Consider the following 22,605-nt stretch of genomic DNA (forward strand, 5'->3'; position numbering starts at 1 on the left):
AGTGCACCAGCCCCAAGCACTTGTCTCATGCATCCACCCTGGGCTGGTGATCTGTTTCACCCTTGGTAATATCCATGTTTCGATGCTGTTCTCTCAAAACATCCCACCCTCGCCTTGTCCCACACAGTCCAAAAGTCTGTTCTGTACTTCTGTGTCTCTTTTTCTGTTTTGCATATAGGGTTATCATTACCATCTTTCTAAATTCCATATATATGTGTTAGTATGCTGTATTGGTCTTGATCTTTCTGGCTTACTTCCCTCTGTATAATGGGCTCCAGTTTCATCCATCTCATTAGAACTGATTCAAATGAATTCTTTTTAAAGGCTGAGTAATATTCCATGGTGTATATGTACCACAGCTTCCTTATCCATTCGTCTGCTGATGGGCATCTAGGTTGCTTCCATGTCCTGCCTATTATAAACAGTGCTGCGATGAACAGTGGGGTGCACGTGTCTTTTTCAGATCTGGTTTCCTCAGTGTGTATGCCCAGAAGTGGGATTGCTGGGTCATATGGCAGTTGGTTCTATTTCCAGGTTTTTAAGAAGTCTCCACACTGTTCTCCATAGTGGCTGTACTAGTTTGCATTCCCACCAACAGTGTAAAAGGGTTCCCTTTTCTCCACACCCTCTCCAGCATTTATTGCTTGTAGCCTTTTGGATAGCAGCCATCCTGACTGGTGTGTAATGGTACCTCATTGTGGTTTTGATTTGCATTTCTCTGAGAATGAGTGATGTTGAGCATCTTTTCATGTGTTTGTTAGCCATCTGTATGTCTTCTTTGGAGAAATGTCTGTTTAGTTCTTTGGCCCATTTTTTTGATTGGGTCATTTATTTTTCTGGAATTGAGCTGCAGGAGTTGCTTGTACATTTCTGAGATTAATCCTTTGTCTGTTGCTTCGTTTGCTATTATTTTCTCCCATTCTGAGGGCTGTCTTTTCGCCTTGCTTATAGTTTCCTTTGTGGTGCAAAAGCTTTTAAGTTTAATTAGGTCCCATTTGTTTATTTTTGCTTTTATTTCCAATATTCTGGGAGGTGGTTCATAGAGGATCCTGCTGTGATTTATGTCGGAGAGTGTTTTGCCTATGTTCTCTACGAGTTTTATAGTTTCTGGTCTTACATTTCAATCTTTAATCCATTTTGAGTTTATTTTTGTGTATGCTGTTAGAAAGTGTTCTAGTTTCATTCTTTTACAAGTTGTTGACCAGTTTTCCCAGCACCACTTGTAAAGAGGTTGTCTTTTTTCCATTGTATATCCTTGCCTCCTTTGTCGAAGATAAGGTGTCCATAAGGTGTTGTGGATTTATCTCTGGGCTTTCTATTCTGTTCCACTGATCTATATTTCTGTCTTTGTGCCAGTACCATACTCTCTTGATGACTGTGGCTTTGTAGTATAGTCTGAAGTCAGGCAGGTTGATTCCTCCAGTTGCATTCTTCCTTCTCAAGATTGCTTTGGCTATTCGAGGTTTTTTTGTAAGGCCTCTTTAACCATAAGAGTGGTGGCTGCTACTGCCTCGAGCCAAGCGGGCCACCCTTTGGCTACCTCATCTAGTTGTTTTGAGAGGTAGGCCACAGGCTGTAATACGGGCCCCACCATTTGTCCTAACATCCCAAGAGCAGTTCCTACTCTCTCAGAGACATACAGCCTGAAAGGCTTTTCCAGGTTTGGGAGGTCTAAATCTGGAGCCATACTGACAGCCTCTTTCAGGACATTAAAGGCAACCTTGCAGGTTTCCATTCCAATCAAGTGGCCCATCCTCTTTGCTTCTTAGTTTCTCATACAGGGGTCAGGCCAGATTCCCATAACCAGGAATCCAGATCCAGGAAAATCCAGTCATTCTTAAAAATCCCCTAAGCTGTTTCCTTGTTTGGGGGTAAGGGGTATTTAAGATGAGGAATTTCCTCTGGAGGGTCAAGCTTTTTTTTTTTTTTCCCCCTCCTCTGTAATTATAAATCCTAAGTATCTTATTTGGGTTAAACTAATCTCAGCTTTCTTAGGGGATACCCGATATCCCTTTTCATAAAGAAAATTTAAGGTTTTTATAGTATCCATTTGAGAGCTGGTAAAATCTGGCCTTGTTATGAGCAAGTCATCGACATATTGTATTAGGTTACTGTTTGCTAAGGTTAATTCTCTTAGTTCTTTCCCCAAGGAAGTCCCGAAAATACGGGGCCTGTCTCTAAACCCCTTTGATAGTCACGTCCAGCAAGGTTATATGGCCTCCCTTGTTCCCAGGGCCCGCCACTCAAAGGCAAAGAGCTCTAGGGACGCAGGATGAAGAGGAATGTAAAAGAAAGCCTCCTTAAGGTCTAAGACTGAAAGGTACTTAGCAGTTCCTGGGACTTGTGATAGGAGGGTATATGGGTTCGGGACTATGGGGGGAATGGGACCCACAGCCTCTTTAACTGCTCTTAGATCCTGGATAAGTCAGTAAGATCCATCCGGCTTCTTAACAGGCAGGATTGGAGCATTGCAGGAAGACTCACAAGTGATTAGGATTCCAGTATCCCGGTATTTATTTGTTAACTAGCGTTTCAAGTCCCTCAAGAGCTTCTGGTTTTAAGGAGCATTGTCTTCTCCAGTGGAGGGGAATCTGCCTCAGGAGAATCTTCACTGGTGAAACATTTATGACTGGCCCGGGGGCTGGAGACACCCCACACCTGAGGATTGACCTCATCTGAGAAAGGGAGGGAATCCTCCTTTCCTATGTCTGACTGCAAATGTTCAGACACCAGACAAAGGAAGTTATCGGTTTCTAGTTTTCCCCACCTCACTCTGGTCTGGAGGCAACACAGTAAGTCTCTCCCCAGTAGGGGAGCAGGACAACCAGGGATGTATTAAAAGGGATGGGTCCCTTGCCAATCGCCCACCTTACAATGGAGGAGCTTAGTAAAATTTCGACTTTGGGATTTTCTGTCCACCCCCATCACCATTTTAGTCAGGGAATCTAAAGGTCCTAATCGGAAGGGAAGAACAGAGAAGGCAGCCCCCCCCCCGCCATCCGAAAGAAGTTCACAATGGTCGAGAGGAGTGATCTGGATCTCACCATTCTGGTGGACGGGTGGGGAGCTGTTCTCAAGCCGTTGGGCATCCTCAGTCCCGGTCTCCTAGGACTAACACAGACAGAGCAGGTGTAGGGGTCTCAACACGCCTTCCCTTAGGGTGATATGGACACTCCCCTTTCCAATGTCCATCCTCTTTGCAGTAGGCACACTGGGTGCATCTCAGTGGTGGATCCCTAGGATCCTTTTTTCTTTCTCGCTCTCTCCGTGACCCTCACACAGTGGTAGGGTGAACCAAGGCCAATATTTTAGCCTGTTGTTGGGCTAAGGCTTGGACCGGCTTCTCTATCCTTCCATCCTTTTGGGCTTCTCTTTGCCCCCTTTTGACCTCCTCCTCCCGGTCCCTATTGAAAAATACTTTCTTGGCCTCCTCCACTAGTTCATCTCTTTGCCGGAGGATGTGAGGTGGTGGTACAGTGGGAGCTATTCTGACATGGCCACTGGAAGTTGTGAAAACATGGCTGCAGTCATCTTCTGTGGCGCTTTCTACCTCTGAAGTTCAACTGATCCTCGCTGGAGCCAGTGTCAATTGAGTAGTGTCTCCTGGACCTCTCCATTGTCTAAAGTGAGAGCACAGCATTCATGAATTTTTTGTTGCTGATTTACCTTAATGATGGCCATGGTTTTTTTTTTTCTTTTTTTGTATTCTGTCATATTTTTTAAAGTTTTTTTACAAAGTTGGTGACAGAATCACTCTCATATATTCATTAGAAACAGTAATTCCTAATGGAGAGGAAGAGTAAGTTGGATAATATAAAATATTATGTCCAAATCATGTGCATTTAAAATATTTTTCTACATTTATCCAATGGATTTATTTTCTAAAGATATAGGTATTTTGTTTTAGATTATGAATTCACATATTTTGGAAATCTGATAGTGTTAGATGCTAACTCTTTGTGTGTATTTTTAATTTTCAAAGTACTCACACAGGTAAGTACATCCAATTCATGGCAGCCTGATTTTTATATAAATATAACTAAGATTGAAAGCAGAGTTCTACTGATTTTAAAATATAATTCAGTGTTTGGTATTTCTTGGTGGTTTAAAAAAGATGTGTTTTTACATTTTACTGTACATCATTATGTTGCAAATTAGATTTGAAATTTCAAAACTATTGAAATTGGGTTTTACATGTTTAAACATAGGTATGTAACTGAATTTCTGTATTATCAGCTCACTTGGGATATAATCTATTTGGGCTTAGTTCAGTAGTGTTTACTTTGTAGTAGCAAGTAAACTCATACTGTGTATTTACCTTCACTGCTAAAAGATTTCATCACTCTTTTCTTTTTTCAAACTTACCTAGGTACATGTGTAGGGAGAGTAAAATTGTTAACAATTTTGGGTTAAGATTCCACAGTTACAGACAAATACTTCAATCTGATTAATAGTAGAGTCTTTTAATATCATGATTTTTGGCATTACCACTGATTACCTCTCCTTAAAATTCCTCCTTGACTTTTGTGACAATGCTATATATTTTATTCCATTTTCAAGTAGTTTTGCCTTCTCTGGCTTTCCTCAGAGGAAGTGTAGGAATCCCTCTGGGCCCTATTTTAATTCCTCAGTTTTTCAGGCCCTGTTATATAAGAGTCCGTTTAACGTTTCACCTGTCATCAATATCCAGATGACTTCCAAGCCTGCGTTCTCTCGCCTTAACCTCTCTTCACTCTTAATCCCCTTTTTTCCCTAGTCTGGGGCTCTGTCCTAATCAATCTGTTTCATGGCTTCTTCCTTTTTTCCCCACATCTCTATTGAGAGATAATTTACATACCATAAAATTCACCCATTTAAAGTGTAAATTCGATTGTTTTTAGTATATTCACAGCGTTGTGCAAACCATCGCCACACTTGGAATTTATAACATATTCATCATCACCACAAAAAGAAACCCTTTCCTGCTAGCAGTCACTCTTATTTTCTTCTTTTTCTCTCCCCTTAGCCCTAGGTAACAACTACTAATCTACTTTCTGTCATTAAGGATTTGCATATTCAGGGTATTTTATATAAATGGAATTATATAGTATGTGGTCTTTTGTGACTGATTTCTTTCACTGATTTCTTTAGCATGTTTTCAAGGTTCATCTATGTTGTAACAAGCGTCTTTTTATTAACAAATATTCCATTGTGTAGGTATGTACCACATTTTTTTTATCCACCCATTGGTTGATGGACATTTGCGTTGTCTCCCCCTTTGGGGTGTTATGAATAATGCCATTATAGGAACATACATTTTCTTTTTCTTGGGGATATATTGTATTCGGAGTGGAATTGCTGGGTCATATGGTGACTTTTTAACATTTAACACTTTGGGGAACCGCCAAGCCATTTTCCAAAGTGGATACATCATTTTACATTCCCACCACCAATGTATGAGATTGCTAGTTCCTTGCCAAAAAGTAAAATAAAATAAAAACCCTCACCAACCTTGTTTTACTCCATTTGTCTTTTTGATTGTAGCCATCCTTGTGGGTATGAAGTATTTCATGGCCTCTTAACCAGGAACTTTGGGAATCCTCCCTCCCAAATTCCCTCTTCTGTTAGTTTCTTAGGAGCTCATCGACGAACTTCAGGAGGCTTATAAGTTAGGTGAAATTGTATGCAAAATTGTGAGTGTTTGCAAATATGTATTTATTTATTTTTTTAAATAAACTCAAAGGGGTTTATAACACAAAGGGGTAGCAAACACTGAAATTTGCAAAACGTGCTCTACAACTTGTCATTCTTAATTCTGCTTCTGTCTAACCTAGTTTTTATCAAAAGTGCTTCCATATCATCTGTGTCAGCCATCTGGCAGCATGGTAAAAAATGCAAATTGCTGAGCACTGTCCTACACTTATTGAATCAGAGTACTCTGAGGGTGGGATCTAAGAAATTTACATTTTGAACAAATGCTCCGATAATACTGATTATAATTAAGATTTATCAAGTGCTTACGGTGGGTCGGGTACTCTTTTAAGCTCTTGTTTCTAAATTAACTCACTTATTCCTCATAGTAACCACCACCCTACCCCTCACCCCTCCAAAAAAGTACTGTTTTTCTCTATTCACTGCTGATGAAAAATAAGGATAAGAGAAAAGTCACAACTTCATGTTCTTACAACTAATCATTACCAAAATTGGGCTTTATATTGAGAAGTCTGACCCCACAATTCAAGCCCTTAATTAACCATTAAGCTTAGCTACCTTTCAAGCGATCATTCTTAAGCATATAGATGTTTCAGAACCACTGGCCTCATCTATTAACTCTGAATTAAAATACCTACATACTTCCTCTATCTGTTTCTTACTCCAAAATTTCTTTTAATAAATCACCTTCAGAAAGCCTTCCATGAGTTAGGCATGCTTCTGTTCCTTTCTCCGCATGATGTGTGTGTGTGTGTGTGTGTGTGTGTGTGTGTGTGTGTTAGTATTTGCTTATCAATATGGTCTGTTAAATTACTTATTTCAATATAATTCTTTTTTCCACAAATGGACAGCAGATTTCTCGATGGCAGAGGCCTTACCGTTTTTTCTATCTCCTTACTGTGCTTAGTCTTTTACAATAACTATTCAATATAGTAAGTGTTAACTAAGTAGAGGGAGAAATAGTAGCAGACTGATCATTTCAGTACCCTGAAAGATGTTAAGGTGATAGATTGCACCATAGCATTTTGCTAGAATGGTTGGATAAGATAATGCTGCAATACCAGGGAGTTGTCCAATATCAAGGAAAGGATCTCAAGTTCTAGGAGGGAACTACATTTCTAATTGGGAATTGAATTTGCTGGTAAAGATAGTAAAATGGAGGAGATCGAAGATAGGAGTAGCATGGTCATATGAAAATAAATATAGAAATCTATATTGATAATTAAGTTTCTGAGACTTTCAGGAAAGAATCTGAATCGAGTTCTTTTTATTATCACTAGTAAATCTAAATCTATTATCAAGCTTTATTAATTTATGCTTTGTCAAGAAAAGCAGATTTTTCCTGAGTGAGGAACACTGACAAGAGCATTTATAACATATTACAGAACAAACATAGGGGATTGAGACTCTATGTTTGCTATATAAAGCACCCCACTTTGAAGGATGTTCCTTTCTAAATAATATTTTTCTCTTTCAGGGTGATATTGGAAAAGAAGTGCCTTGTTCCCTGTTTAGAGAATTAGAGCCCCAATTTAGTGGGGGTGACTTCTTCCAGGTTAAAAAGGAAGTACATTTAAGTTAATCCAGTTGTGGCAGTCTTTCTTGTTTCTAGCTTAATGAGGGGAGATGCTGACGAGAAGTCCAAGATGATAAAGCACTGTGGTGTACCACAAACGGGTATCTTGTGAGACTATCATGAGGCAGTTTTTGCGCCAAGTTCAAAAAATGAAAAAAAGGCCTTAATACATTAATTTGTCATTTTTCTCTGATATCTTTTTTTTTTCTTTTTCTTTCTTTCTCAAAAATATGGAACGCTTCACGAATTTGCGTGTCATCCTTGCGCAGGGGCCATGCTAATCTTCTCTGTATCGTTCCAATTTTAGTATATGTGCTGCCGAAGCGAGCACTCTGATATCTTTTTATCTTAGACTGACTTCTTCCATGATACGACACAGCAGAGTTCACATTCAGAGTGAAAACGTGTAGCCAGCTATCTGTATTCAAACAGTGTAGCAGATCCATGTCTCATTATTTATTGGGTTTCAACTTTCTATGGGCTCTTTATTTTTTAAACACTGATCCACAACTTTATTCTTCTTGTAAAGACTTAAAAAAAATGTATAGCATAAAGTTTGACACATCACCTTAAACATGTCACTTCTCACCCGGTACACCTTTCCACACACAGTTACTCCTCCCCCCTCCCCATAGATAATCACCATTGATGAAGTTTGGTTTATAATTTTTATTAATTTTCCTGGCTTATCATGTACATAGAAAGCATAATATGTATACTTATTATCATTTACATGGATTGAATCAAATTAAAAATATTTCACCAAATTTGTCTTGAAGCTTTTCCCATGAAAATATGTAGAGGTTGTTTTGTTTGTTTGTTTGTTTTGTTTTTGTTTTTTAAAAATGTATAGTGTGACTGGGCTTCCCAGGTGGTGCAGTGGTAAAAAAATCTACCTGCCAATGCAGGAGACCTAGGTTCGATCCCTGATCTTGGAAGAATGGCAACATGCTCCAGTATTCTTGCATGGGAAATCCCATGGACAGAGGAGCCTGGCGGGTTATAATCCATGGGGTTGCAAAAGAGTTGGACACGACTTAGTGACTAAACAACAACAACTAGCTCAGAGATCGATGTCTCTGGCCCTTTTTCTAGTTTTTGCAATTTTCTCCTTATGTCCAAGACTGCCTGGGTTATGAAGGAATGGGCCAGCAGGACTCTTCCCTCAATACCTTTCAGGTCTGCCTGCCTAGGTAAAATTTTTAAAGGCCTCTGTGAGCCTTCCCCAAAATAAAAGGGTGGATTTTCACTCTCTCCTTGTTACATCTTATTTAATACTTATTTTATCTTAATTAACAGCCTTCTGGACACCCTGGGTAATGCCCTGCAGTAGGCAAGTAATGAGGTGTCTTGGGGATTCCCTTCCTGCCCTTGTGTTGGGATCCCAATCCGGCTCTGTACAGGGGATTGCCTCTTCTGCAAGGGCCAGGTTGCCACCCACCCACTGTTGTTCATCAGCCACTTTTCTAGCCTGACCTAAGATTCTAGCTTTCTCCTCATCATTACAACACAGAGTGAGAATGACCATCACATCCCTCCAGGTGAGGGAGAAGTTAAGGCTAAGATATTCAAATTCATCCCTAAACTTTTGAGGGTTTTCAGAATATGAACTCAGTTGTTCCCTGCATTGGGTACTATCTTTCATAGAAAAGGGAACATGAACTCATGTGGTTCCCCCTTCCCCATCTGGAACCTCTCTTAGGGGACAGTTTTTTTTTTTTTTTTTTTTTGTCCAAGGCTGACCTTTCCTCCTGTGGAGGGTAAAGCTTACCTCCTGATCATAATCCCATGAGGGAAAGAGGCGGAGCTGAGGTGGCTGTAGGTGACCTTCCCTCAAGTCCCAACTTCTGGGGCTGCCTGAACTTCCCTTTCCCGCATACTCTGTCAGAACTGAGGGGGTCAGGAGAAGGTCATGGGGGGTCTTCCACCTTGGACCATGCCAAGAGGACTTTGAAAGGGCATTTATCAGGGTCTCTGAGCTTACCTTTTCTCCTTTTCTCAGAATCCTGGTAGAGGGCCATAAAGGCCTGGGCATAGGGCACCTCCTTGTATTTACCCTCATGTTTGCACTATAGACTGAGCTGCAAAATGCTGTTAAATTCAAGTGACTCTGACTGGGGCCATTTTCCCACACCTCCCAGGGAGTAGGTAGGCCCGTACCGAGTACAATATTTGAAAAGTTTTTCCTTTTTAGTCCATCCAGTTGATACCCTTCCCAGTGGGCCAAAAGACAACCCAGTGGGGTGTCTAGAGGGAAAGTAGGCTTATTTCCCATTTTGATGGTGGTATAGTTACCTTTTAAATTAATTTATTTATTTTAATTGGAGGATAATTGCCTTAAAATATTGTGATGGTTTTTGCCATACATCAGTATGAATTGGCCATAGGCATACATGTGTCCCCTCTACCCTGAACCTTCCTCTCACCTCCCTCCCCACCACATCCCTCCAGGTTGTCACAGAGCACCGGCCTTGGGTGCCCTGCATCATACATCAAACTCCCACTGGCTATCTGTTTTACTTATGGAAATGTATATGTTTCAAAGCTAGTCTCTCAAATCATCCCACCCTCTCCTTCTCCCACTGAGTCCAAAAGTTTGTTCTTTACGTCTGTGTTTCCTTTGCTGCCCTGCACATGGGATCATCGGTACCATCTTTCTAGATTCCATATATGTGCGTTAATATACGACATTTGTCTTTCTCTTTCTGACTCACTTCACTCTGTATAATAGGCTCTAGGTTCATCCACCTCATTAGAACTGACTCAAATGAGTTCCTTTTTATAACTGAGTAATATTCTATTGTGTATATGTACCACAACTTCCTTTTCCATTCATCTGCTGATGGACATCTAGGTTGCTTCCATCTCCTAGCTATTGTAAATAGTGCTGCAATGAACATTGGTATGCATGTGTCTTCTTCAATTTTGGTTTCCTCGGGGTCTATGCCCAGTAGCGGGATTGCTGGGTTGTGTGGTAGCTTTATTCCTAGTTTTTTAAGGACTCTCCATACTGTTCTCCATAGTGGTTGTATCAGTTTGCATTCCCACCAACAGCGTAAGAGGGTTCCCTTTTCTCCACATCCTCTCCAGCATTTATTGTTTGTAGACTTTTTGATGATGGCCTTTCTGACCAGTTGTGAGATGATACCTCATTGTGGTGTTGATTTGCATTTCTCTAATAAGGAGCGATGCTCCGCCTCTTTATATGTGTTCATTAGCCATCTGCATGTCTTCTTTGGAGAAATGTCTGTTTAGGTCTTCTGCCCACTTTTTGATTGGGTTGTTTGTTTTTCTGGTATTGAGGTGCTTGTATATTCTGGAGATTAATTCTTTGTCAGTTGTTTCATTTGCTATTATCTTCTCTCATTCTGAGGGTTGTCTTTTCACCTTGCTTATAGTTTCCTTCATTGTGCAAAAGTAGGTCCCATTTGTTTATTTTTGTTTTTATTTCCATTACTCTAGGAGGTGGGTCCTAGAGGATCTTGCTGTGATTTATGTCAGAGAGTGTTCTGCCTATGTTTTCCTCTGAGAGTTTTATAGTTTCTGATCTTACGTTTAGGTCTTTAATCCATCTTGAGTTTATTTTTGTGTATGGTGTTAGAAAGTGTTCTAATTTCATTTTTCTACACACAGCTGACCAGTTTTCCCAGCACCACTTGTTGAGGAGAGTGCCTTTTCTCCATTGTATGTTTTTGCCTCCTCTGTCAAATATCTGACTCTAGAGAGGTTGCAAGCTCTCTCTTGGTCTCAGATCACCTGGTTGTACATGAGCCAAAGGAAATGCTCAGCAGTAAGCACAATCAGAGGGGCTGTAGGGCTGGCCCCAAAAGGTGAATTAACCCCTAGACATACATCTAGGGTATTAACTTTCACCCAAGACCAGGTGCGACTATACTGAGCCCCATCAATCACTTCCATTTGGAGCACTCGGCCAAATGAACAATCAAACGGCTGAATTTATAGAAATAGGGCACCTGATGGAGGGCTCCTAGTGCTCGATTATCTCCCCAAGAACAGAAACCACAGTTTATGGGGAGGAGAGATCGTGGTCTCTCAGAAAATCTCTCACAAAGACTCAAAACTTCAGGTCTGAGTATCGACGGATGGAGTAAACAGAAATACCTTGGGTCTTCAAAGGGAGGGAAAGAGGACAGGTTGAAAGAGAAGGAGGGAGAGAGAAAAATAAATGGTTAGAAGTTGGGAGGGGATGAGAAAAAAAAAAAAAAAAAGAAGGAGTGGCCTTACCATCGTCTTGCCACCTGCAGATGCCCAGATGCTATGGGAATTTTCTCCTGGGCTTCCAGGAAAGGAGGACTGGAACTCAGCCCTACCAGAAACCAGAGATCAGACCAGAACCAGAATTCGAGTTCTCTGCCAACTGGAGGTGATCAAGCTGTGATCCTCAGCTCAGGCTGAGGCCCTTCAATCAGACTCCTGAGTCCAGTACTGGGGGAGAAGAAAAGAAAAGTAGGATAGGAGGGGTTGAAAAGAGGGATGAGAGAAAGAGAGAAAAAAAAAGGAAGGGGCAGGGAAGTCAATAAAGTGTCTTGTTCCTTACCTGGTCGAGGCACTCCAGCCATTGTTCAGGAAAGAGATCAGGGACAAAGGGGTCCCGGTTGTGGTTGCTGGGTCTGCTCCGTCAGCATGCGAGCTGGTTCTTGAGTACCCTGAGTGGTCGGGATGTCAGCCACAGTAAACAGGGGTCCCTTTGTGATTGCCAGTTGTTGCTGGAAGGGGGACCCCTTTCAGGACCCGAGAGTGGGCTCTTGTCTAACACTGGAAAATGAATTGTCCAAGGAGACACACGTGTTGACAAAGCAAGAGACTTTACTGGGAAGGGGCACTTGGGTGGAGAGCAGTAGGGTAAGGGGACCCAGGAGAACTGCTCTGCCACGTTTTATGGTAATGGGATTAGTTTCTGGGTTGTCTCTGGCCAGTCTTCCTGACTCGAGGTCTTTCCTGGTGGCACACGTGTTGTTCAGCCAAGATGGATCCCAGTGAGGAGGGTTCTGGGAGGTGGTAGGACATGTGGCGTCTCCTTTTGACCTTTCCTGAACTCTTCCAGTTGGTGGTGGTTTATCAGTTTCGTGTTCCTTAATAGGACCTCCTGTCTTAAAATAACTCACGTGAATGGCTACTATGGTACCTGGCCAGGGTGGGCGGTTTCAGTCAGCGTGTTTCCCCTACCATAAGCAGAGAGGTTAAGAAAGTAAAGTGAAAGTTTATTTAAGCAAAGATACATTCTCAGAGGGAGAACGGGCGAACAAGTTGAAGAGTTGCTGCCCCGGGCCTCATTGGCAAGCCTGTTCTGAGGGGTAAGCAAGTGAAGTCGCAGAATATTGTCTAGGGAAGGAGGAGTTTGGGAGTCAACTTCCTTGACTTCCATCGCAGCTCCATTTTTCCAAGATGAGGAGTGATTTCTGACCCCATTTAGCTTAGATTAGAAGTGTCATGTGTCGGTACATGGTGAGTACTTCTTATCTGTAAGGCTAATCTTATTGTAACGAGAGCACAAACGAGCAAACATTTCCATTGGGATGCAGGAGATTCCCACCTTTCCCCAACTTTCTTTGTCTGCTACTCAGATCCTTACCACCCAAAATGTGTGGTTTCCCTTCAGTCTGAAGGTTCCTGCTTCCCTCTGTCTGCCCATGGACCCCCGCCGTTTACAAGATGTATGGTTTCCTGCCACCTGGCCCCTGCCCCCCCATTTCTCTGCTCATACCTAGCTACCTGCCTGCTGTAACAATAGGAAACAAATACAACTTCCCAGGGGTAACAAGCCCTCCACATCCCATGCGCTTTCAGTGCAGGCCAGATGGGGAGCAGTGCCAGAGGCATCTCCCTCCCCCACCGTATAAACACAGGCCTAAGTGGGGAACCTGGACTTCCACTCCTGCCTTCACCTGCTGGTACAGTGTCAGAGGAGGTCTGCTAAAAGAGAAGAATTGAATAATACCCAGACTCTCAAATCAACCAAAATGTCCAGGAAGGATAAAACCGAAAATCACTCATCATGCCAAAAACCAGTAACAGCTCAACTTGAATGGGAAAGACAATCAACAGATGCCAGCACCAAAATGGCACAGATATTAGAATTACCTGACAAGGATTTCAAAGCAGCTGTCATTAAAATGCTTCAATGAGCAATTATTAACAGTTGAAAAAATGAAGAAAGAATAGAGAGAGTCAGCAAAGTTATAGAAGATACAAAGAAGATCCCAATGGAAACTTTAGAACTGAAAAAATACAATAGTCAAAAATTTTTGAAAGTCAATTAACAACTCAGTGCATGGATTCAGTAGCAAAACGGAGAGGAAAAAGGAAAGACTCCGTGAGCTTAAAGTCAGAACAATAGAAATTACCCAGTCCAACTAAGAGAGAGAAAATAAACTGGAAACAAAGATGAACAGAGCCTCAGAGACCTGTGAGACCAAGTGTGTCTCAGTGGGTTTTTCATCAGAAGCCACGGAGGCCTGAAGGAAGTGGTATAACATTTCTCAAGTGCTGACAGAAATGAACTGTCTTCCCAGAAAATCATAATTGGTAAAAATAACTTTCAGGAATGAAAGGGAAATATGAACACATTCTCAGATGAAGAAAAACTAAACTAAGAGAATTTGTTGCCAGCAGACCTACTTCAAAAGAAAAAAGGACTAAAGGAAGTTCCTGAAACAGAAATTAAAGGATAAAAGAAGGAATTGTGGGACATTAGAAAGGAAAAGGGAACAGCAGAAAGAGTAAAAATATGTGTAAATACAGTAGAGTTTCCTACTCCTCTTGAGTTTTCTAAATTGTGTTTGGTGGTTGGAAGGAAAAAAAATTACATTGTGATTCTCAATGAGGCAAAAGTATATAAAAATGCAATATTTTCATCAACAATGTTATCATAAAGATGATGAACAAATTTCCACTGTATTGAGTACCTACTACATGTCAGAATTATTTTCTGTTGTCTCTAATTTTTTTTTTTACCTTATTTTGCAGATGTGGGACCCAAGGCTTTTCGCCCCCTCCCCCTGTGCATGTGTGTGTGTGTGTGTCTGTGTGTCTGTGTGTCTGTGTCTGTGTCTGTGGTGTGAGCAGGTGGGAAATGGTTTGCTAAGCAAGGATGTTAGGTGAATGACTTAAGATGAACTTTTGGGAAGAAGGCAAAACAGTGATCCAGAAATAGGTATTTGTGAATATTGAAGAACTTTAGCACACTATTTGTGTATATACTTCTTGTATCTGTACATGTTGCAATCACCAGAGACCATCTCTCTGTCTCTCTAAGGAAGCATGCCTTCAACAGGTAGCAGGTAAAGGTGGACCAAGTGATGGCATATAACCCATGAAAGGTGTAAAACATAAGTTTTCTCTTTTCTGCAAAAATCAATGGAAGATGGATTATCTGCAGTTGTGTGGCAGTGGCAATTCTGAGGGAAAAAGAAAAGCTGAGTTGTGAGACAGATAAATGGTCCCTCTGCTGGAGTTGAACACAGCCCCGGGCCTCGTAAGGTTAACTTATTCAATATGAGAGGCTGCAGGTGGCTCCGTTTTATGTTTCTACCTTTGAAGACAATGTGGAATATTGGAAAACCCCTGAAGTTTACTATCAAAGGGACCTAGATTCACTCCACAAATTATTAGCTAATGTAAGGGAAAGGTTACTTTACCTCTCTGATTCTCATTTTCTCATTTCAAATGAGGCTATAAGAATGCATACCAGGTATGGTGTTTGCAAGGGTCAAATGAGAAAAATGCATGTGAAGTGCTTGGAATATTAAAGCTGTTCAGTAAATGTCATTTCCCTGCTCTACTGCAACCCTTCCACCTCCAAATCAAAACAACTGGATTTAAATCTTTACCGTGATGTCCAATAGATTCTGTTGATGTCTTGAATTTTGCCCTAAGGAACACTGGGTAAGCATAAAGCAGTCTATGAACAACTCTTTACTCATAGCATCACACTTGACTTGGCAACTTTGGAGAGCGTGATAAAACATCACCGGTGAACTCGACAAATAGAAATAGGATACATTATTCCCAACTCACTAGAGGAAATACAGTACTAAAGGACACTCAGTCCATCTGACAGAAACTCAGTTGATCCAATAGAAAACAGATAAAAGAGAATAGTACATAGGAAGCATAGAAGAAGAAGAAAAAAAAAAAAAAAACCTCCCAATCAATAGGAAGCAGAAATAAGATGACAGAAACAACTGCAAAATAGATTACTGGGAAAAATTCAAAATGGAGCCATGTGATCTTAAAAAGAGGAGGGCATGGAAAGGTTAAAAGGAAGCAGTCGTGGACTTTCAGCTCTTAAACGATTGAAAACAGGGATTCAGGGCTAATTACTGTGATTATAATTCTGAAGGCTCGAATATACATATGCCAAAAGTTCACTGAAATTGGCAGATCCATAGAGTGGGAACTTTTAGTATATCTCTCAGTAACTGATCAATTAAGAAAACAATAACTATTAGCAATGATAAGGGAGATTTGAAGAACCCTATTAAATCTTGTTCTAATAAGCAGGTATAGAATACTAGGTCCAAAGATTAGAGAATATATATTCTGTGAGAGCACAAATGGAACATTTAGAGAAGCTGATCATTCACTAGTCCACAAACATATGTCAGCAATTTTCAAGCAGAAACCATGCTCTCTGAACACAGTGCAATTGAGTTAAAAAATAATAACCCAAAGGAAAACAGAAACAAACCACTTAGGGTAGGAACATTTAAAAAAAAATATGACCAGAATCAAGTGATACATATGACCAACAAGGGGTAAATAGTAATTATTAATCATAATAGAAATTAGGAAATATTACAACCAAATGATAATGAAAATAGCACCTATAAAATCTTGTGGAATACACCAAAGTGGTAGTTTGAGGGACATTTATAACACCAAATGCTTATATTAGCAAAGAAGAAAGACCACAAATTAATGAGCTAAGCAACCAAAATATGAAATTAGAATAACAGAATGAATGGAAGAAAGTAGAAGGAAGGAACATTTACCAAAATTAAAGAGAAAACAAAACAAAACAAAAATCCATAAAGAAGTTCAAGCAGACCAAACTTGGTTCAAACTAGGTTCAAACAAACCTAGCTTGTTGCTAGGGAATGCAAAAGAAACTGATAAATGTACAGCAACAGTTATTGAGAAAGAGGGAGAGAGAGAAGTAGAAGATATTAGGAATACGAAAAGAAGTAATCATTATGAATATGGTAGATGTTTTTGTAAAGTAGCATACCAAATTAATTTGAATTACTTAATTTTAAAACTTAGATGAAATAATTTTCTCAATCTATCAAAATTAAACAGAAACAGAAAGTAGATCATTTCTATATTGCAAATGTGTTCCATCATAAATATGGAATGCTAAAACTAAAGTTGGTAAAGCCCTTGGACAGTTTTCCATGGCCTCAAATATTACCATTAACTTTAATGTCTGTAAGATCAACCCCATCTGGGACTCATAGTTTATCTACTTATTAATTCACACGAGGCCAGCCCATATACTTGGGGATCTCATCCCCAATTTTGGATTCTACCATTTTTACAAGCTGATAAGAGTAATGACTTGAAAGCACTCACACAACACTTCCAGCTTTATCACACCGATATGAGCAAATCTCCTAAACACTCACCTAAACAGCCTTTACATGATCTGCAACCTGGAGACTCCTCGGTCTTCTGAAATAAGCATCAGAAAAATCTGCCCTTGAGCCTAGGTTAACAAAAGAAAGAAAGAAAAAAGTTTACCAGGTACTATTAACAACTAAAAACTCCAGTAAAACTCCAGAGTGTTGATCCTTGAGTTGTTGTTCCCTATCACATCCTGCTGTATACTGGGTATCCACTCCATCTGAAGACCTTAAATTGAGGGTTCTTAGCAGCCTTCCAGGCGTCACTGACTTCAGAAAGTGGACAGATTCCCCCCCAAGACGACAGAATAACATTAATTTTCTGATTCTCTAGGAACTGTTCCTCCCCCTTTACTAATAATATTGCCTACCATTACATTCTGATGTTTTCCAGCACATTGCTATGAGCTCCCCTTATTTTTACTGTATTATTATTTTTTTTAACTCCTGTGGTCTCCTCCTGCCACTTAAGGAAAAACATCTGACATTCCCCATCACACCCTGCTGACAAAAGAAACAAATGCTATTTGTCAGTTTCCCTTACAGCATTAATCCCAACCTCCAGACGTTAAAAACTGGACACTGACCTCATCTCAGCAAAATACTCCTGCAGAGGTCATTATAATCCTGTCGGCAAGTCCTGCTCAATCAAGAGTAGGCTCCATTATTGGGGCCACGCTGACCCTGATAGTCAGATTTGCTCATGGTATTCCATTTGTTCATGATAGTCAGCCTGCTTTGTGAAACTGATTGAAAGTGAAAGTGAAAGTCACTCAGTCGTGTCCGACTTTTTGGAACCCCATGGACTATACAGTCCATGGAATTCTCCAGGCCAGAATACTGGAGTGGGTAGCCTTTCCCTTCTCCAGGGGATCTTCCCAACCCAGGGATCAAACCCAGGTCTCCTGCACCGCAGGTGGATTCTTTACCAGCTGAGCCACACAAGAGAAGTTCTGCTAAATACATCACTTACCTTGAGGAACACAAAATCAGCTTTCTCTAGTCGTGATCAATGAAGCTTATTTTCCTGATAGAGGCAATACAGTGAGGTACTATTTGTTATGTAACATCTTATATAACAACCATATGGCATATGCTAACTTATCTTGTGTGTTCAGGATAATTGCTAGAGACTTTGTGATATGTTAAACTAAACATTCCAGCAGATCTTATTTCCCAGAAATGGGTGGGGGAGGGGGGGTTAGGGAGAGGGGATTAACCAGTAACAGTCAAACCAATTTCTTTTAAAAACTCACAAGGAAGGGCTTCTCTGTTGGCTCAGATGGCAATGCGGGAGACCCAGGTTCAGTCCCTGGGTCGGGAAGATCCCCTGGAGAAGGGAATGGCAACCCACTCCAGGATTCTTGCCTGAAGAATCCCGTGGACAGAGGAGCCTCATGGGCTATATGGTCCATGGGGTTGCAAAGAGTCAGACATGACTGAGCGTCTAACACACACACACACACACACACACACACACAATAACTGACGCCCTGGGGTTGCAAAGGGTCAGACATGACTGAGCGTCTAACACACACACACACACACACACACACACACACACACATGCCCTGGGGTTGCAAAGAGTCAGACATGACTGAGCGTCTAACACACACACACACACACACACACACACACAATAACTGACGCCCTATTCAGGAGTCAGTTTATATATATAGGCTTCGTGACTTGCTATTCTCACATTAGGGAAAATAATAGCTAGCAAGGGTGGTCCAAAACTTGTCTTTGATTCTGACAAAAGTCATGTGGTGCTCAAAGGTGAAACCAGCTGGATTCATTGCCTGGTTTTTATAATCCAAGCCCTTGACTTCAAGTCTTGTTTCAAGGACTAATAATCATTGTGTTCCGTTTGGTTACTTGTTTTGCAGTTGGCCAATGCATCCTGTCTGGAGTCTTAAATGCTATTGCACAGTCCATGTCACACCAGAGTATTCAATGATGCATTCTACTGCAAAAGGAGCAGGAGAGACCAACCCATGTCCTACTACAGAGTACATTCTCTAAACAAATTCCTGATCATCAAAATCAGAGCAATGTTGATAATCTAGATAACATGGATTAATGGCTTGTGGCTAAAAGTGGGTACTAAAAAATATCTCTTGACATCCAGGCTAGGACATGTTATTCTCCCATTAGACATTGAAAAAAATCTCAGGGAATGCCAACTTCAGTTGAGATCATGAGATCTCGTCACTCTGAGATCATGATAAAGTGAGACAAAACAAAGGCCACTTCATGATTTTTTTTTTCTCTTAAGCACAGACAAAAGCAAAATCACTGTACAAATCACCATATATCCCTCTCCTAGCTAGTATGAGTGACTGCTAGTTTGGGGGTTTTGTTTTCCCTTTTGCTTTCTTTGTTTCTTTGCTTTCTGCAATTGCAGCTTTCACCTCACTCTAATCTAGTCTCTCTATACAGAAGGTTTATTAAGGTACTGTCATAGGAATACCCTGTCTTCCTGACAGTATCCAATCCAGATCAAAACTCTGCTTCTTTAAAACCTCACACAAATCACCTAAAACAAGACCACCTCTTTCTTTCTTTAATTTTTCTTTTGATGTGGTCCCTTTATTTAGTCTTTATTGAATTTGTTACCATATTGCTTCTGTTTTTTTTTTTTTTTCCTTTTATGTTTTGGTTTTTGGCCACAAGACACGTGGGACCGTAGTTTCCCCAACCAGGGAGCGAACCCACACCACCTACTTTGTGGGTTTTTTTTTTTTCCCCTTTATTTATTTATTTTTTTTCAGTGGGTTTTGTCATACATTGATATGAATCAGCCATAGATTTACACGTATTCCCCATCCCGATCCCCCCTCCCACCTCCCTCTCCACCCGATTCCTCTGGGTCTTCCCAGTGCACCAGGCCCAAGCACTTGTCTCATGCATCCCACCTGGGCTGGTGATCTGTTTCACCATAGATAATATACATGCTGTTCTTTCAAAACATCCCACCCTCACCTTCTCCCACATAGTTCAAAAGTCTCTTCTGTACTTCTGTGTCTCTTTTTCTGTTTTGCATATAGGGTTGTCGTTACCATCTTTCTAAATTCCATATATATGTGTTAGTATGCTGTAATGTTCTTTATCTTTCTGGCTTACTTCACTCTGTATAAGGGGCTCCAGTTTCATCCATCTCATTAGAACTGGTTCAAATGAATTCTTTTTAACGGCTGAGTAATATTCCATGGTGTATATGTACCACAGCTTCCTTATCCATTCATCTGCTGATGGGCATCTAGGTTGCTTCCATGTCCTGGCTATTATAAACAGTGCTGCAATGAACATTGGGGTGCACGTGTCTCTTTCAGATCTGGTTTCCTCAGTGTGTATGCCCAGAAGTGGGATTGCTGGGTCATATGGCAGTTCTATTTCCAGTTTTTTAAGAAATCTCCACACTGTTCTCCATAGTGGCTGTACTAGTTTGCATTCCCACCATCAGTGTAAGAGGGTTCCCTTTTCTCCACACCCTCTCCAGCATTTATTGCTTGTAGACTTTTGGATAGCAGCCATCCTGACTGGCGTGTAATGGTACCTCATTGTGGTTTTGATTTGCATTTCTCTGATAATGTGTGATGTTGAGCATCTTTTCATGTGTTTGTTAGCCGTCTGTATGTCTTCTTTGGAGAAATGTCTGTTTAGTTCTTTGGCCCATTTTTTGATTGGCACACCACCTACTTTGGAAGGCAAAGTCTCATCTGCCGGACCAGCAGGGAAGTCCCAAGCCCAAATCTTTTAACATCCCTTTTCTATCACCCACGTACTTGTGTGGCCCACAGTTCCTTCACTGTGTGTGTTCGCCTTCACTGCAAAGAATAATAAACTCAAATTGTTCAACTAGAGATGTGTTCCTGCTGGTCTTTAGCTGGGAGGCATCAAAATATCATATCACATTAAACTTGATGACAAAGCAAAACAGAAGACTCAAATGTATTTACTACAATAACCCCACATGCTATTACTTCTAACATAATTTTCAGTTTACAAAGACATTTATTCTGTATCCTTTTAACCAGCAATTTCAAGGCCTAGAGACTGAGAAGAGGGCTGGTATACTGGTGGAGATATTAACAATATGAACAGTAAAAGACCAACCATAAAATATATTGAAAATAGATATTCATGATAGTGGAATGGGAGAAAGAAAGCAAAGGTTGAGTTTTGGACAATGAGTTTGAGATCATGGCCTGACCACCAGGTCAGATGCTGTATGGGCCACAGAAGATAAGACCCAAATTCTTCACATTCCAAAGCACAGGGTTTCAGAACAAACGGTCCCTTTGGGTGGCTACCAGCCTTCCTCAAGTCCTGTCCCCAGCCTGCATAACATCTCAGTAAGCACAGTGAGACGAATAAGACCCTGATGAGACCCTGTAAATCCAAATGTGACCATTCTGTATGTCCGTTTTTCTAACTCCTCCCCATCCCCACAAACATCACCCACCCCCACATAGGTTATCCAGGCGACCTATGTATTCAGAGGTAGAAAGAAATGTAAATTTTACTTGGAATGACTGATTATAGAACAGCACTATCTAATAGAATTCTCTGCACTGATAGAAATGTTCCATATCTGCGCTGCACAGAGTATAGTAGCCACGGGTTTACATGTAGCCATTGAGCACTTCAAATGCTGCTAGTGAGACTGAATTTTCAATTTTATTTAATTTTAATCAATTTAACTAATCACATATGACTAGGGGCTACCAGTTTAAAGAATATACCTCTACAGGAAGTCTCCTCACCTGTGGTGGACCATACTCAGCCACTTGCCTTCACCCAAAACACGCTCTTTGTGACTGCTTGGACGATTTTAATTCACTTAGAGTCACCATTCTTCATAAACTCCCATGTACTACAAACATGCTAATCAAAACCATCAGCTGCTTGTAGATTCCTATTTTTGCCATCACCATGTACTATTTTTATTTTTATTTTTTTAAATAATTGACAGACATCACCAATGTAATGCAGTGTGTTTATGTGATGAATACTTCTCAGAGAATTAAGGATCTTTTGGGTATTCAAATCTTACCTTGAATTTGCCCAGATAGTTTTTGTTCCATCCACTGCATCTTATTACCCTGCTAGTCTTTAAACCAAGTTTGATAGTTGAATGTTGCTACAGTGTGGAGTGAAATTTATCCTTTGGTGTCTGATCTAAGAATCTAATCATAGCAATTGACATGGAAAATGTGTTCACAGACTAAACCAAACTTTCATCTGCACTGTTAGAACAAATTATTCCCGAAGACTGTTCATATATCAACTGGTTATTGTCTAATTAAATGAGGTAAATTTCAGTTCTCTTACATACTAGAAAAAAAATTGCCACCTTTCTTTAGAATGTCATGAACAGACAAATTTTACTTCTGAAACACAAACACTTGAGGAAGTATAAGTTTCAGCTAACATCCTGGTTATTATCTCCTTACCAGCATCAGTGTCTTTCTATTTATTTACTCAAATGAGGAAGGAAGCTACATTTAGATTAAAATTGGTTGCCTGGACCATAAGTTCTATTTTGTTCCTTTGTAGATTGCACCACCTTTGAGATTTCCAAGTGGTGGGGAAGACTGTTGGCTATAGGTCTGGATTCAAAGAAGAGGTCTGTGCATGGGCTATGAATTTGAGAGTCTATGACATATAGATGGTGCCTGGAGTCAAGCA

At 40.6% G+C, this 22,605-nt stretch overlaps 1 long non-coding RNA gene and 1 other non-coding gene across 3 annotated transcripts; both read right to left on the reverse strand.

Moving 5' to 3' along the window:
- Positions 1-144: 144 nt before the first annotated feature.
- LOC133051977 (uncharacterized) lies at positions 145-17,788 on the reverse strand. Of its 2 annotated transcripts, none has more exons than XR_009691979.1 (5): positions 17,499-17,788; positions 16,915-16,994; positions 11,826-11,934; positions 5,491-5,640; positions 145-3,620 (listed from the first exon to the last, which is right to left on the reverse strand). It is a non-coding gene; the product is annotated as an uncharacterized LOC133051977 (long non-coding RNA). The 2 variants fall into 2 exon arrangements; XR_009691978.1 differs by having other exon boundaries at positions 11,826-12,043.
- On the reverse strand, positions 7,492-7,598 carry LOC133053385 (U6 spliceosomal RNA). Its single transcript, XR_009692278.1, has one exon. It is a non-coding gene; the product is annotated as a U6 spliceosomal RNA (small nuclear RNA).
- Positions 17,789-22,605: the final 4,817 nt, after the last annotated feature.

Source organism: Dama dama, chromosome X (genome assembly GCF_033118175.1).
Source record: "Dama dama isolate Ldn47 chromosome X, ASM3311817v1, whole genome shotgun sequence".
Lineage (NCBI taxonomy): Eukaryota > Metazoa > Chordata > Mammalia > Artiodactyla > Cervidae > Dama > Dama dama.